The sequence below is a fragment of the Lithobates pipiens genome, unplaced genomic scaffold, assembly GCF_037356315.1.
Source record: "Lithobates pipiens isolate NorthernLeopardFrog02 unplaced genomic scaffold, aLitPip1_a1.2 Scaffold_1, whole genome shotgun sequence".
NCBI lineage: Eukaryota > Metazoa > Chordata > Amphibia > Anura > Ranidae > Lithobates > Lithobates pipiens.
In genome coordinates, this window is record NW_027507685.1 from 87461410 (window position 1) to 87478154 (window position 16745).

A 16745-nucleotide genomic window follows, 5' to 3' on the forward strand; every position below is an offset into this window, starting at 1 on the left:
GCTCTCTCATACCATTAGATAGATAGAAAGATAGATAAGACAGATAAGATAGGTAGATAAGATTAGATAGATACAGTTGTGCTCATAAGTTTACATACCCTGGCAGAATTTATGATTTCTTGGCCATTTTTCAGAGAATATGCACAACAACACAAAAACTTTTCTTTCACTCGTGGTTAGTGTTTGGCTTAAGCCATTTATTATTAATCAACTATGTTTACTCTTTTTATATTAGAATGGCAACATAAACTACCCAAATGACCCTGATCAAAAGTTTACATACCCCAGTTCTCAATACCATGTATTACCCCCTTTTAACATCAATGACAGCTTGAAGTCTTTTGTAGTATTTGTGGATGAGGCTATTTATCTTCTCAGATGCTAAAGCTGCCCATTCCTCTTGTCAAAAAGCCTCCAGTTCCTGTACATTCTTGGGCTGTGTTGCATGAATGGCACGTTTGAGATCTCCCCAGAGTGGCTCAATGATATTGAGGTCAGGAGACTGAGATGGCCACTCCAGAACCTTCGCTTTATTCTGCTGTAGCCAATGACAGGTTGACTTGGCCTTGTGTTTTGGATCATTGTCATGTTGGAATGTCCAAGTACGTCCCATGTGCAGTTTCCTGGCTGATGAATGCAAATGTTCCTCCAGTATTTGTTTTGATAAGGTACTGCATTCATCTTGCCAACAATTTTGACTAAATTTCCTGTGCCTTTGTAGCTCACACATCCCCAAAACATTAGCGATCCACCTCTGTACCTTTCATCATAGGCCTTGTTGACTCCTCTTCAAATGTAGTGTTTATGATTGTGGCCAAAAAGCAACATTTTGGTCTCATCACTCCAAATGACTTTGTGCCAGAAGGTTTGAGGCTTGTCTCTGTGCTGTTTAGTGTTTTGTAAGCTGGATACTTTGTGGCATTTGGGTAGTAATGACTTTTTTCTGCAGCCTATCTTTCTTCATGTGCTTCCTTATTGTGGATCTTGAAACAGCCACACATGTTTTCAGAGAGTCCTGTATTTTACCTGAAGTTGTTTGTGGGGTTTTCTTTGCATTCCGAACAATTTTCCTGGCAGTTGTGGCTGAAATTTTAGTTGGTCTACCTGACCGTGGTTTGGTTTAACAGAACCTCTCATTTTCCACTTCTTGATTAGAGTTTGAACACTGCTGATTGACATTCTCAATCCCTTGGATATCTTTATATCCCTTTCCTGTTTTATACAGTTCAACTACCTTTTCCCACAGATCCTTTGACAATTCTTTTGCTTTCCCCATGACTCAGAATCCAGAAATGTCAGTGCAGCACTGGATGAAAGATGCAAAGGTCTGTCAGGAGTCCAGAAACTCATTGACCTTTTATACACACACACTGATTACAAGCAAACAGATCACAGGTGAGGATGGTCACCTTTTAATAGCCATTCAAACCCATTTGTGTGTGCAACTTGTGTGCATGTTATTAGGCCAAAATCACCGGGGTATGTAAACTTTTGATCAGGGTCATTTGGGTAGTTTCTGTTGCCATTATGATTTAAAAAGAGTAAACACAGTTGATTGATAATAAATGGCTTCAACCAGGGCTTTTTTCTCAGAGAATAGGTGCAGGAACTCCCCCTTTCTGATTCATCCCTTTTCTCCGCCTCTACCCACCTCCAAGCACCCTCTACCTACCTCCCATTACTGCCCTTTTAGAAAATACAAAACCAAGTATCATTTTGTGGTGATAAGTAATTTGTATGGAACTTGTTAATGATAACAAGAAAAGCAGTAAAATAGATCCTGTGTAACCAGTAACAATAAAGCCCCCTCTAACAACAATAGATCTCAACATTAATAATGGGCCACCCGAAACAAAATCCCCCAGCAGCAACAACAGAGCTCCTCACAGCCAGCATCAATATACTCTCCAGCAGCCAGCATCAATAGACCCTGCAGCATACCCCAGCACCCCTTACCATTACATACAGTCAGTGCTGGAGGTGCCGGAACTACATTCCCCCGCGTTCCCGCTGAAAAAAAGCCCTGGCTTCAGCCAAACACTCACTATGAGTGAAAGAAAAGTTTTTGTGTTATCATTCATGTTCTCAGAAAAATGGCCAAGAAATCATAAATTCTGCCAGGGTATATAAACTTATGAGCTTAACTGTAGATGGATAACGTAGATTGATACAGTATAGAGATATCGTAAGGGAAAAAAGTATTTGACCCCCTGCTGATTTTGTACATTAGCCCACTGACAAAGAAATGATTAGTCTATAATTTTAATGGTCGGTTTATTTTACCAATGAGAGACAAAATAAGAACAAAAATATCCGCATTTCAAAAAAGTTACAAATTGATTTGCATTTTCTTTTCAATCGTTTTTATTGAGTTTTGAAAATACAACGTGTATCATGTACAACAATCCATGAACAGTCACATGAGACAGTATAATATAGTATCTAAACAGGATTCAGTAACCATGTCAGAACAAGACGAAACAGTATCTCACACGCACATTCTTGGAAAGACTGGTGGAATACAAAGGAGACAAGGTGTTCAAAGGTGTATCTCCATTAGGGAAACAGCCCCCAATTAATGAGTATGCTTGGGAATCTAAAACCTTTGCAAAACATTAGCATAACAACCTATAGTATTCCATGACTGTAACTGGACCCCTGGATCCCCAAAGATATAGATCATTGAGGGGGGGGGGGGGCATATTCCTGTCTTAAACTAATTGTACTTAACATGAGAGGTAAACCACAAAAAGGGTCAAATTTCACATCAAAGTTTTCCCAGGTCAAGTAGTGACTAGACAGATGGAGATGACCTCCCCTGCATAGCTAGGGAGAGGTCTGCTCGCCTTAGTCTTGGGGCTTGTCACAACTAGGGCCTCTGTACCGTTGGAGCTTGACCCTTTGACATCAGTGTGAAAGAAGGCCTGAGTGGGGAGCTAGGAAATATGTCTATAAACCCGGTAGGGTCTCCCGCAGCAGCCCCCGAGATCACCACTCCACCCCTATGGGCTCACACTGTGGAGTGGGATAGCTCCAGGGACTCCCACTGCATTGATTTGCATTTTAATGAGTGAAATAAATATTTGACTCCTTTGTAAAACATGATAAACCCTTGTTGGCAATCAGAGGTCAGATGTTTTTGTAGTTGGCCACCAGGTTTGCACACATCTCAGGAGGGATTTTTTCCAACTCCTCTTTGCAGATCCTCTCCAAGTCATAAAGATCTTGAGGCTGACATTTGGTAACTCGAACCTTCAGCTCCCTCCACATATTTTCTAAGGGATTAAGGTTTGGAGACTGGCTAGGCCACTCCAGGACCTTAATGTGCTTCTTGAGCCACTCCTTTGTTGTCTTGGCCATGTGTTTTGGGTCATTGTGTCAGGGAACTCACTGTGTGAATGGCCGTCCCCATGTAACAGCAGCTTATTTTCGTTCCAAGAGCCATGCGCGGTGTCCCCGTCAGAGGCAAACGAGTTCCGGAACGAACGGACGCACGCACATGCCAATACGAACACGTAGACGCACTCGCGTGCCAAACCGAATGTATGTATGTACTCACGCACGCACAACCATGTCCACCAATCCTGGCACGTGTCACCATATATAAACAGGGTCCTGACCTGATACCAGTGCTGGATCGTCTTCAGCTCGTCCCTGAGATACATGATTGCTGTTTGTACCTGTTACCTTGTTCCTGATTACCCGGCTTGCTTGACTACTCTTTTGGATCATCCCTGCCTACTACTTCCTGGATTTATACTGACCTTAGCTTGGACTTTCTACTTCGGCTTGTTTCCTGACTTGTACCTCACTGCCAGCACGTTACCAGACCTCTGCTTGTCCCTGACTCCGAACCTGCCTTCCGTTCCTGTATCTTGTTGCCAGCCAGTTGCCAACCTTGCTTATTCCTGATGTGCAGTGTTTTCCTCATACCTGCTTGGCTTCCACTGAACACCTCCGGTGACCAGTCTACATCTCTTCCGTGAGGATCCAGTATCTTCAAGCCTCTATCTTCAACCTGCAGGCACCTGCACCCTTTCGCTGCCTCAACACTCCTTGTCCCCACTTCCAGGGGTGTTGTGACCGGAACCGTGCAAGAGGCCACCCCCAGCAGTCAGACTCCACTGTAAGGTAGGTGACAGTACGATCCAGCCATGATGGAGTTCGACAGGGGGGCTTCACCTTTGGAAGCTTTGTGCCAACAGATCTCCACCCTTACCCAAGCAGTCCAGGGCTTGCAAGATGGCTATCGCCAACTTGAGCAGAGAGTGGAGTCATTGATGCCAAGCACCGTTGCTTCTCAAGGGGCCACAGCATCCCGGTCCTCCGGTCTGGCAGCCTCAGCATCTGCACCTGCAGTAGTGGTGCCACCCCCAGAGCCTCGAGTTCCTACTCCAGAGAGGTTTTCAGGAGATCACAGTAAATTCTGTGCCTTCAGGAATGCCTGCCAGTTATATTTCCTGCTACAGCCTCGCACCTTCTCCCTGGAAAGCACAAAGGTGGGATTCATTGTTTCATTACTTTAGGGGGAACCTCAAACCTGGGCTCACCGCTTATTGGAACAGGCCAGCCCTCTGTTGGACACTATGGACTCTTTCTTGAATGAAATGGCCAAGTTGTATGATGACCCTCAGCGTGCCACAACTGCAGAAGCCAGTCTTCATGTTCTCCAGCAGGGTCGTAGGCCCGTGGAGGACTATGTAATGGACTTCAGGCGGTGGAGTTCTTATACTCAGTGGAACGACGCAGCCCTCCGCTACCAGTTCCGCATTGGACTTTCCGAGGCTCTAAAAGATGAGTTGGCCCGTGTCGGAATTCCCAGTTCTTTGGAGGACCTGATTCAAGTATCAATTCAAATAGATCATCGTCTAAGGGAATGGAGATCTGAGAGAATCAGTCAGATTCATCCCACATGGATGTTGCCTAAGGTCCCGAACCATCCTCCCATTCCCACGTCCCATGTACCTGCTACCACCTCTGAAACCCCAGAGCCAATGCAAATAGGCCTGCTTCGTTCCCCGTTATCTGCAGAAGAAAAGCAGCATTGACGCCAGAACAATCTCTGCCTCTATTGTGGAGAAGCTGGTCATTATGCAAATATGTACCCGAACAAGACCCGTAAGTTCAGCCCTTTGCCTCATGAACCCAATGCATTGCTTTTGACAAGCTCTATTATATAGTTACATAGTTAGTCAGGTTGAAAAAAGACACAAGTCCATCCAGTTCAACCTTAAAAACAAATAAATGAAATAAAAAATATCGTACAATCCAATATACCCAATTTTATGCCCACAATTGATCCAGAGGAAGGCAAAAAAAAAAAAACCCCAGCAGAGCATGCTCCAATTTTCTACAGCAGGGGAAAAAAATTCCTTCCTGATCCCCCAAGAGGCAATCGGATTTTCCCTGGATCAACTTTACCTATAAATGTTAGTACCCAGTTATATTATGTACATTCAGGAAAGTATCCAGGCCTTTCTTGAAGCAATCTACTGAGCTTGCCAGAACCACCTCTGGCGGGAGTCTAGTCCACATTTTCACAGCTTACCGTGAAGAAACCTTTCTGTATTTGAAGATGAAATCTCTTTTCCTCTAGACGTAAAGAGTACCCCCGTGTCCTCTGGGTTGACCGTACAGAGAATAACTCAACACCAAATTCACTATATGGACCCCTTAAATATTTAAACATGTTGATCATTGATCATATCCCCCTTATTCTCCTCTTCTCAAGAGTGAATACATTTAGTTCCTCTAATCTTTCCTCATAGCTGAGCTCCTCCATGCCCTTATCAGTTTGGTTGCCCTTCTCTGCACTTTCTCCAGTTCCCGGATATCCTTTTTGAGAACATCACATTCACATCGCTGTTCCCATTTCCTTACAGCTTCCAGAAGGAACACTCCGGGTCCAGGCTATAGTTGATTCTGGCACCTGCAGCTGCTTCATCGATCATGCTCTCGTTCTGCAACACAACATACCGTTGATACCCAAGCAACGTCAACTCTCCATACGGCTAGTGGATGGATCAAACATCAGATCTGGCCCTATTACCCATGAGACTCAACCATTATCTGCCAACATACTACCCGACCATTAGGAGCTACTCCGCCTGGACATTATCTCCTCGCCACTATTCCCAATCATTCTGGGAATGCCATGGCTACAAGCCCACAACCCCCAAATAAACTAGGTGACTGGTGAGGTGGTTTTTCAGTCTGCTTACTACTTCCAGAACTGTCCCAAGGTCTCCCACCATTTGGTCCCAGTCATTGTCTGTTCAGGGCCTATATCTGAGGCCCAAAGACTGGTCTCATCTACATATCATAGTTTCTTAGACGTTTTTGATAAACAAAAGGCTGACACTCTTCCTCCTCATCGGGTTTATGATTGTCCAATTGAATTATTGCCAGGAGCTGGAATTCCTTTCAGAAGGATTTTTCCTTTATCAGAACCTGAACTTCTGGTCCTTATGGAATATATATCGACAAGAATCTCAAGAAGGGATTCATCAGACACTCTTCTTCTCCAGCTGGTGCTGGAATATTCTTCGTCGAGAAGAAGGATCATTCTCTCCGCCCATGTGTGGACTACAGGGATTTGAACAAAATAACGATTAAAAATCACTATCCTCTCCCATTGATCCTGGAACTATTCCAGAGACTTCGTTTGGCAAGAATATTTACAAAGCTGGATTTACGGGGTGCCTATAATTTAATCAGAATCCGTAAGGGGGATGAGTGGAAAACAGCTTTCCGGACACGCTTTGGCCACTTTAAGTACCTGGTCATGCCATTTGGACTCTGCAATGCACCAGCTACCTTCCAACATTTCGTTAATGATATTTTCAGGGACTTTTTGGATCTATTCGTGATCGTCTACTTGGACGATAATTTGATATTTTCAAACTCTCTAGAAGCACATTGTGACCATGTAAAACCAGTTCTTCTCAGGCTAAGACAAAACGAACTCTATGCTACAGCCGAGAAATGTGAGTTTGAGCGCCAGACCATTCACTTTCTTGGCCTGGTGATATTGATTGAGGGTGTGGCAATGGACCCGCCATTTTGTCCTGGCCACCCCAACCGACAAGAAAGGGGTACAACGTTTCGTTGGTTTTTGTAATTTTTATAGGAAGTTTATCAAGAATTTCTCCAGTATCATAGAGCCTATCACACAACTCACAAGGAAACAAAGTCAGATTCAATGGACTGCTGCAGCTCAAGCTGCATTCGATAAGCTAAAAGAACTGTTCACATCCGCCCCAATACTAAAACATCCTGATCCTGCCTTGCCTTATACCCCGGAAGTGGATGCATCAGAAAATGCTGTAGGAGCCATTCTGTCCCAACGCCAAGGGCCTAAGTCCTTAATGCACCCTGTAGTCTTCTTTTCCAAAAAAATTAGGTGTGTCGGAAAGGAACTATGATGTGAGGGATCGAGAACTTCTGGCAATAAAATCAGCCTTATGCCGCGTACACACGAGCGGACTGTATGGCGTACTTAGTCCGTCATACAATCCGACGGACAGTCCATCATACTTTCGACTGAACGGACTTGACCACACACGGATGCACAAACAGTCCGTCGAAAGCTTGCGCGATGACGTGTACAGCACGTACGACGGGACTAGAAATAGGAAGTCCAATACACAGCAAAGCACCCTTCCGCCATGTAAATCCTTTCTGAGCATGCGCCATTCTTAGTCCGTCGAACTAGCCTACTGACGAGCGGATTGTCCGCTGAAACCAAAGTACGACGGACAGAATTTCGAAAAATCCGAAATACTTAGTACGCCAGACTGCACGCTGAAAAAGTCAGCTGAAGCCCACACACGAGCGGACTGTCCGCTGAAATGTGTTTAGACGGACTAAGTACGCCATACAGTCCGCCCGTGTGTACGCGGCATTAGAAGAACGGTACCTCCTGGAGGGGGCAGCACACCCAATACTGATCTTCACAGATCATAAAAATTTTGAATATCTCAGAATGGCCAAACGCCTCAGACCCCGACAAGCAAGATGGGCTCTTTTCTTTTCTCGTTTTAATTCTCATATAACTTACCGACCAGGGTCCAAAAAGAGTAAACCTCTGGACACTATCCTGCAAGCTGGGAAATTTCTTACTAAACCAACCTAGTTTCTTGTCACAGGTTCGTCAGTCCTCCCAAGGAACATCAGTCTCTCCAGGTACAAACCTCCAAGAGAAGGCTGGGCTCTTCTGGTAGGGAAATAAACTTTTTGTCCCTCAAGATCTCCGCACTTCCGTCCTACAGGTCTGTCACGACTATCCCCTGGCAGGTCACTTTGGGGGTCACAAGACTATGAACCTAGTTCAAAGACACTTCTGGCGGCCAAATCTTGCAAAGGACTGTAGAGATTGTGTCCAACCTGTCTCAAGAATAAGAATAGCAAGAATAAAGCATGGGGACTATTGAGACCACTACCTATTCCTGAAAGACCATGGGATAAAATCGCAATGGATTTTACTGTTGAACTCCCTCCCTCTGAAGGGTTCTCTTCTATCTTTGTAGTGGTGGATCGTTTTTCTAAAATGGCACACTTCATTCCCATGAAAGGAACTCCATCTGCAACTGAAACAGCCAGAATATTTATTAAAGAAGTCCATTAAATTCCCAGTGATATTGTTTCTGACCGTGGAGTTCAATTCACGTAGAGATTTTGGAAATCATTGTGTGAAGCACTTGCCATTAAACTTAATTTTTCCTCAGCTTATCCCCAGACCAACAGGCAGACGGAACGTACTAACCAAACATTGGAACAGTATTTACGTTGTTTCACTTCCTTTTCCCAGGAGGATTGGGCCTCATTACTAGCTCTAGCAGAATTTGCATTCAATAATTCTATTCACTCTGCCACAAATCAGTCACCATTCTTTTCTAATTACAGTTTTCATCCCTCTTTTCTGCCAACATCCATACTGGATTCTCCTGTACCAGCTGTCCAGGATAAGCTGAATTTCTTTACCAACAATCAGGTACTTAACCATTTACAGACCGGACCATTTTGCTGGTCAAAGACCAGACCACTTTTTGCGATTCGGCACTGCATCACTTTAACTGACAATTGCGCGGTCGTGCGACATGGCTCCCAAACAAAATTGACGTCCTTTTGGTGGTATTTGATCACCCCTGCGGTTTTTATTTTTTGCGCTATAAACAAAAATAGAGCGACAATTTTGAAAAAAACGCATTATTTTTTACCTTTTGTTATAATATCCCCCAAAAATATATAAAAAAACATTTTTTTCCCTCAGTTTAGGCCGATACGTATTCTTCTAAATATTTTTGGTAAAAAAAATCGCAATAAGCGATTATTGATTGGTTTTGCGCAAAAGTTATAGTGTTTACAAAATAGGGATAGTTTTATGGCATTTTTATTAATCATTTTTTATTTACTAGTAATGGCGGGGATCAGCGATTTTTATTGTGACTGCCACATTGCGGCGGACACATCGGACATTTTTGACACATTTTTGGGACCATTGTCATTTATACAGTAATCACTGCTATATAAATGCAGTGATTCCTGTGTAAATGACACTGGCAGTGAAGGGGTTAACCAGTGGGTGGCAGTGTAGGGGTTAAGTGTTCCTAGGGGTGTGCTACTAACTGTAGGGTGGCTGGGCTTTCATTTAGTGAACACTGATCTCTGCTCCAATCACATGGAGCAGAGATCAGTGTCAGAATGGGGAAATGCTGTTTACACGGCATTTCCTCCATTCAGCCGCCCTGCGAGGGTATGCCCGCGGCGATCGAGTCCACGGGGACCGCGACCAGACTCACGGGGGTCCCGACCGGCACGCGAGTGCACCGTGCTCGCGATGGCAGGGCAGCATTGAAGATTGGACATACCTGTACGCCAATATGCCTGCCCGTGCCATTCTGCCGACGTACATCGGCGTGCGCCGGTCGGGAACCGATTAAAGAGGGATTTCACTGTGAAAAAAATGATTAAAAGCCAGCAGCTACAAATACTGCAGCTGCTGACTTTTAATAAATGGACACTCACCTGTCCCAGGATCCAGCGATGTCGGCAGCCAAGGCCGATCGATCGCTCGGCTCTCGGCTGCTGCCATTCTAGGTGAGGGAATCGGGAAGTGAAGCCTTGCGGCTTCACTTCCCGGTTCCCTACTGCGCATGTGCGAATCACGCAGCACAATAGGAATTGTCCGCGCTGTCTCTGGGACCCGAGCAGACAGCGCGCAGGGACAGGAAGAGGCATAGACTCCCGTGGGAGTCTATGCCCGGAAGTGGGTGCAAATACCTGTCTTAGACAGGTATCTGCACCCCCCTCCCCCCTGAAAGGTGCCAATTGCGACACCGGAGGGGGGGGGTTCCGTTGAGCGGAAGTTCCACTTTAGGGTGGAACCCCGCTTTAAGGAAACCATTCCCAAGGTACAGGAGGAAAATAAAAGATTTTTCGACAAGAAGAGGGGGGGGGGGGTTGGACTTAAAGGTCAGTGATCTTGTATGGCCTTCAACTGCGAACTTGAAACTGGCATGTCCCTCTAAAAAAAAATTGGAGACCCAGTTCTTAGGGGCCTTTCTCAATTAAGAAGAAAATTAATCCAGTAGCCTATGAATTTGAACTTCCCGACTCATTCAGGATCCATCCTGTGTTCCATGCTTTGTTACTTAAACCTGATGTACCCAATTCCTTTCCAGATCGTGAGATAGGTCCTCCAGAAGCTGTGATGATAGATGGGGAGGAGGAGTTTGAGATCAAAGCCATTCTGGATTACAGGAAACGACAAGGACAAAATCAATATTTGCTCAAATGGAAAGGCTTTGGTCCTGAAGAAAATTCCTGGGAGTCTGAAGCAAATCTCCATGCCCAGAGGCTCATATGGGCCTTTCATCGCTCTCGCCTTAAGGGTTTGGTTCAAAGAGGCATCCGGAGGCTGCCCTTAAGGGGGAGGCACTGTCAGGGAACTCACCGTGTGAATGTCTGTGCCCGTGTAATAGCAGCTTATTTGCTTTCCAAGGGCCATGCGTGGTGTCCCCGTCAGAGGCGAACGAGTTCCAGAACGGACACGCGCACACGCCAATACAAACACGTGGACGCACTCGCGCGCCAAATCAAATGTATGTACGTACTCACGCACGCATGACCACGTCCACCATTCCTGGCACATGTCACCATACATAAACAGGGTCCTGACCTGATACCAGTGCTGGATCGTCTTCAGCTTGTCCCTGAGATACCTGATTGCTGTTTGCACCTGTTACCTTGTTCGTGATTACCCGGCTTGCTTGACTACTCTTTTGGATCATCCCTGCTTACTACTTCCTGGATTTATACTGACCTCGGCTTGGACTTTCTACTTCGGCTTGCTTCCTGACTTGTACCTCACTGCCAGCATGTTACCAGACCTCTGCTCGTCCCTGACTATGAACCTGCCTTCCGTTCCTGTACCTTGTTGCCAGCCAGTTGTCAACCTTGCTTGTTCCTAACGTGCAGTGTTTTCCTCATACCTGCTTGGCTTCCGCTGAACACCTCCAGTGACCAATCTACATTTCTTCCGTGAGGATCCAGTGTCTTCAAGCCTCTATCTTCAATCTGCAGGCACCTGCAGCCTTTTGCTGCCTCAACACTCCCTGTCCCCATTTCCATGGGTGTTGAGACCGGAACCGTGCAAGAGGCCACCCCCAGCAGTCAGACTCCGCTGTAAGGTACGTGACACATTGTCATGCAGGAATATCCATCCACTACCCATTTTCAATGCTCTGGCTGAGGTAAGGAGGTTCACACACCAGGATTTGATGCTACATGGCCTGCCCATTGTCCCTTTGATGTAGTGAAGTTGTCCTGTCCCCACTGGCAGTATTCCTCCTCCTCCAAACACAGCGAGTTGAGTTGATGCTAAAGAGCTTGATTTTGGTCTCATCTGACCACAACACTTTCACCCAGGTCTCCTCTGAATCATTCAGTTGTTCATTGGCAAACTTCAGATGGACCTGTACATGGGCTTTCTTGAGCAGAAGGACCTTGCAGGCGCTGCAGGATTTCAGTCCTTCACGGCATAGTATGTTACCAATTGTTTTCTTGGCAACTATGGTCCGAGCAGCCTTGAGATCATTGACAAGATTCTCCTGTGTAGTTCAGGGCTGATTCCTCACCGTTCTAGGTGAGATCTTGCATGGAGTCCCAGACCGAGGGAGATTGACAGTTATTTTGTGTTTTTTCCATTTGTGAATAATCGCACGATTCGCACCAACTGTTATCACCCTCTTACCAAGCTGCTTGACGATGGTCTTGTAGCCCTTTCCAGCCTTGTATAGGTCTACAATCTTGTCCCTGACATCCTTGGTCAGCTCTTTGGTCTTGGCCATGGTGGAGAGATTGGAATCTGATTGATTGCATCTGTGGTCAGGTCAGGTGTATTTTATACAGGTAACAAACTGAGATTAGGAGCACTCCTTTTAAGAGAGGCTCTTTTCCTGTATAGAAGACACCTGGGAGACAGAAATCTTGCAGATTGATAGGGGATCAAATAATTATTTCACTCATTAAAATATGAATCAATTTGTAACTTTTTTGAAATGCGGTTTTCTGGATTTTTTTTTATTATTCTGTCTCTCACTGTTAACTAGTTGCTGACCGCCGGCCGTCAAATGATGGCCAGGCGGCGCACCTATTGTGGCGGGAGGCCGTCATATGACGGCCTCCCGTTTAAACAGGGAATGCGCGCGATCGTGCGCGCGCATCCCTGTTTCTTCGGTGGCGGCGTGTCACGGAGACACCGCTCGCCACCGAAGGGGGTGAACAGCCACTCGTTATGGCTGTTTACCACGTGATCGGCCGTGATGAAGTCACGGCCGATCACAGATGGTCACACCCCGAACGTGCACGGCGCATGCGCGCGATCGCGAGCGCGCTGCGCGTGCACGTTGGTGGCGGCGTGTTCCCCGGGAACACTGCTCGTCACCGACGCTGGTAAACAGCCATTGGCCGGCTGTTTACCCACGTGATCGGCTGTGATCCTTTCACAGCCGATCACAAAAATGTAAACAAACTGCGGTAACGGGATGTTACCGGGTTCTCCTCCTCACACACCGATCGTGTGTGAGGAGGAGATTGCGGTAACATCTCGTTACCGCATACAGTGTACACCAATCATACTGATTGCCCCCCCCCAATAAAGAGGACCTGTCACCACCCCTCATAGTACCTGTCAATCACAGTCCATCAGAGTACCTGTCACAGTCCATCAGAGTATTTAAGTACCTGTCACAGCACATCAGAGTACCCGAGTACCTGTCACAGCCCATCAGAGTACCCGAGTACCTGTCACAGCCCATCAGAGTACCTGTCAGCCCATCAGAGTACCCGAGTTCCTGTCACAGCCCATCAGAGTACCCGAGTACCTGTCACGGCCCATCAGAGTACCCGAGTACCTGTCACGGCACATCAGAGTACCCGAGTACCTGTCACGGCACATCAGGGTACCTGAGTACCTGTCACGGCACATCAGGGTACCCGAGTACCTGTCACGGCCCATCAGGGTACCCGAGTACCTGTCACGGCCCATCAGGGTACCCGAGTACCTGTCACAGTCCATTAGAGTACCGAGTACCTGTCACAGTCCATCAGGGTACCCGAGTACCTGTTCCAGTCCATCTGTGTACCAGAGTACCTGTCACAGTCCATCTGAGTACCCGAGTACCTGTCACAGTCCATATGAGTACCTGTCACCGCCCTTCAGAGTACCCAAATACCAGTCACCAAACCATCAGAGTACCTGTCACCAGGCCATCAGAGTACCCGAGTACCTGTCACCAGGCCATCAGAGTACCCGAGTACCTGTCTCCAGGCCATCAGAGTACCGAGTACCTGTCACCAGGCCATCAGAGTACCCGAGTACCTGTCACCAGGCCATCAGAGTACCCGAGTACCTGTCACCAGGCCATCAGAGTACCCGAGTACCTGCCACCAGGCCATCAGAGTACCCGAGTACCTGTCACCAGACCATCAGAGTACCCGAGTACCTGTCACCAGACCATCAAAGTACCCGAGTACCTGTCACCAGACCATCAGAGTACCCGAGTACCTGTCACCAGGCCATCAGAGTACCCGAGTACCTGTCACCAGGCCATTAGAGTACCCGAGTACCTATCTCCAGCCCATGTCTCATAGAATATACGTTGGGGTGTTTGCTTTCCAAAAGGGGGTCATTTTGTGGGTAATTTCACTGTCCTGGTGGTCCAGGACCTTCAAAAGTGTGATGGGTAGGAATGAAATGAGATGTGTCATTTATGCTCCTAGAACGCCTGAACGTACTACTTCAATGTTCGGCCTCTCTATGTGGCCAGGCTGTGTAAAAGTCCTACACATGTGGTATCGCCATACTCGGGAGGAGTAGCAGAATGTATTTTGGGGTGTAATTTTTGCTATATACATGCTATGTGTTAGAAATATCTTATAAATTGACAATTTTGTGTAAAAAAAAAATGCGTTTTAATTTTTTTCCACATATTCCAAAAACTTCTGGAAAAAAAATGAACCCTTCAAAAGACTCATTATGCCTCACAGACTATACGTTGGGGTGTTTGCTTTCCAAAATGGGGTAATTTTATGGGAAATTCCATTGTCCTGGTACTCCAGGGCCTTCAAAATGTAATAGGTGGTTGAGAAATGAGATGCGTAATCTTTGCTCATAGAACGTCTGAAGGTACTACATCAATGTTGGTGCTCTGTATGTGGCCAGGCTGTGTAAAAGTCCTACACATGTGGTATCGCCGTACTCGGGAAGAGTAGCAGAATGTATTTTGGGGTGTAATTTGTTGTATGCATCAGGGTACCCGAGTACCTGTCACGGCCCATCAGGGTACCCGAGTACCTGTCACAGTCCATTAGAGTACCGAGTACCTGTCACAGTCCATCAGGATACCCGAGTACCTGTCACAGTCCATTAGAGTACCGAGTACCTGTCACAGTCCATTAGAGTACCCGAGTACCTGTCACAGTCCATTAGAGTACCGAGTACCTGTCACAGTCCATCAGGGTACCCGAGTACCTGTTCCAGTCCATCTGTGTACCAGAGTACCTGTCACAGTCCATCTGAGTACCCGAGTACCTGTCACAGTCCATATGAGTACCTGTCACCGCCCTTCAGAGTACCCAAATACCAGTCACCAAACCATCAGAGTACCTGTCACCAGGCCATCAGAGTACCCGAGTACCTGTCACCAGGCCATCAGAGTACCCGAGTACCTGTCTCCAGGCCATCAGAGTACCGAGTACCTGTCACCAGGCCATCAGAGTACCCGAGTACCTGTCACCAGGCCATCAGAGTACCCGAGTACCTGTCACCAGGCCATCAGAGTACCCGAGTACCTGCCACCAGGCCATCAGAGTACCCGAGTACCTGTCACCAGACCATCAGAGTACCCGAGTACCTGTCACCAGACCATCAAAGTACCCGAGTACCTGTCACCAGACCATCAGAGTACCCGAGTACCTGTCACCAGGCCATCAGAGTACCCGAGTACCTGTCACCAGGCCATTAGAGTACCCGAGTACCTATCTCCAGCCCATGTCTCATAGAATATACGTTGGGGTGTTTGCTTTCCAAAAGGGGGTCATTTTGTGGGTAATTTCACTGTCCTGGTGGTCCAGGACCTTCAAAAGTGTGATGGGTAGGAATGAAATGAGATGTGTCATTTATGCTCCTAGAACGCCTGAACGTACTACTTCAATGTTCGGCCTCTCTATGTGGCCAGGCTGTGTAAAAGTCCTACACATGTGGTATCGCCATACTCGGGAGGAGTAGCAGAATGTATTTTGGGGTGTAATTTTTGCTATATACATGCTATGTGTTAGAAATATCTTATAAATTGACAATTTTGTGTAAAAAAAAAATGCGTTTTAATTTTTTTCCACATATTCCAAAAACTTCTGGAAAAAAAATGAACCCTTCAAAAGACTCATTATGCCTCACAGACTATACGTTGGGGTGTTTGCTTTCCAAAATGGGGTAATTTTATGGGAAATTCCATTGTCCTGGTACTCCAGGGCCTTCAAAATGTAATAGGTGGTTGAGAAATGAGATGCGTAATCTTTGCTCATAGAACGTCTGAAGGTACTACATCAATGTTGGTGCTCTGTATGTGGCCAGGCTGTGTAAAAGTCCTACACATGTGGTATCGCCGTACTCGGGAAGAGTAGCAGAATGTATTTTGGGGTGTAATTTGTTGTATGCATCAGGGTACCCGAGTACCTGTCACGGCCCATCAGGGTACCCGAGTACCTGTCACAGTCCATTAGAGTACCGAGTACCTGTCACAGTCCATCAGGATACCCGAGTACCTGTCACAGTCCATTAGAGTACCGAGTACCTGTCACAGTCCATTAGAGTACCCGAGTACCTGTCACAGTCCATTAGAGTACCGAGTACCTGTCACAGTCCATCAGGGTACCCGAGTACCTGTTCCAGTCCATCTGTGTACCAGAGTACCTGTCACAGTCCATCTGAGTACCCGAGTACCTGTCACAGTCCATATGAGTACCTGTCACCGCCCTTCAGAGTACCCAAATACCAGTCACCAAACCATCAGAGTACCTGTCACCAGGCCATCAGAGTACCCGAGTACCTGTCACCAGGCCATCAGAGTACCCGAGTACCTGTCTCCAGGCCATCAGAGTACCGAGTACCTGTCACCAGGCCATCAGAGTACCCGAGTACCTGTCACCAGGCCATCAGAGTACCCGAGTACCTGTCACCAGGC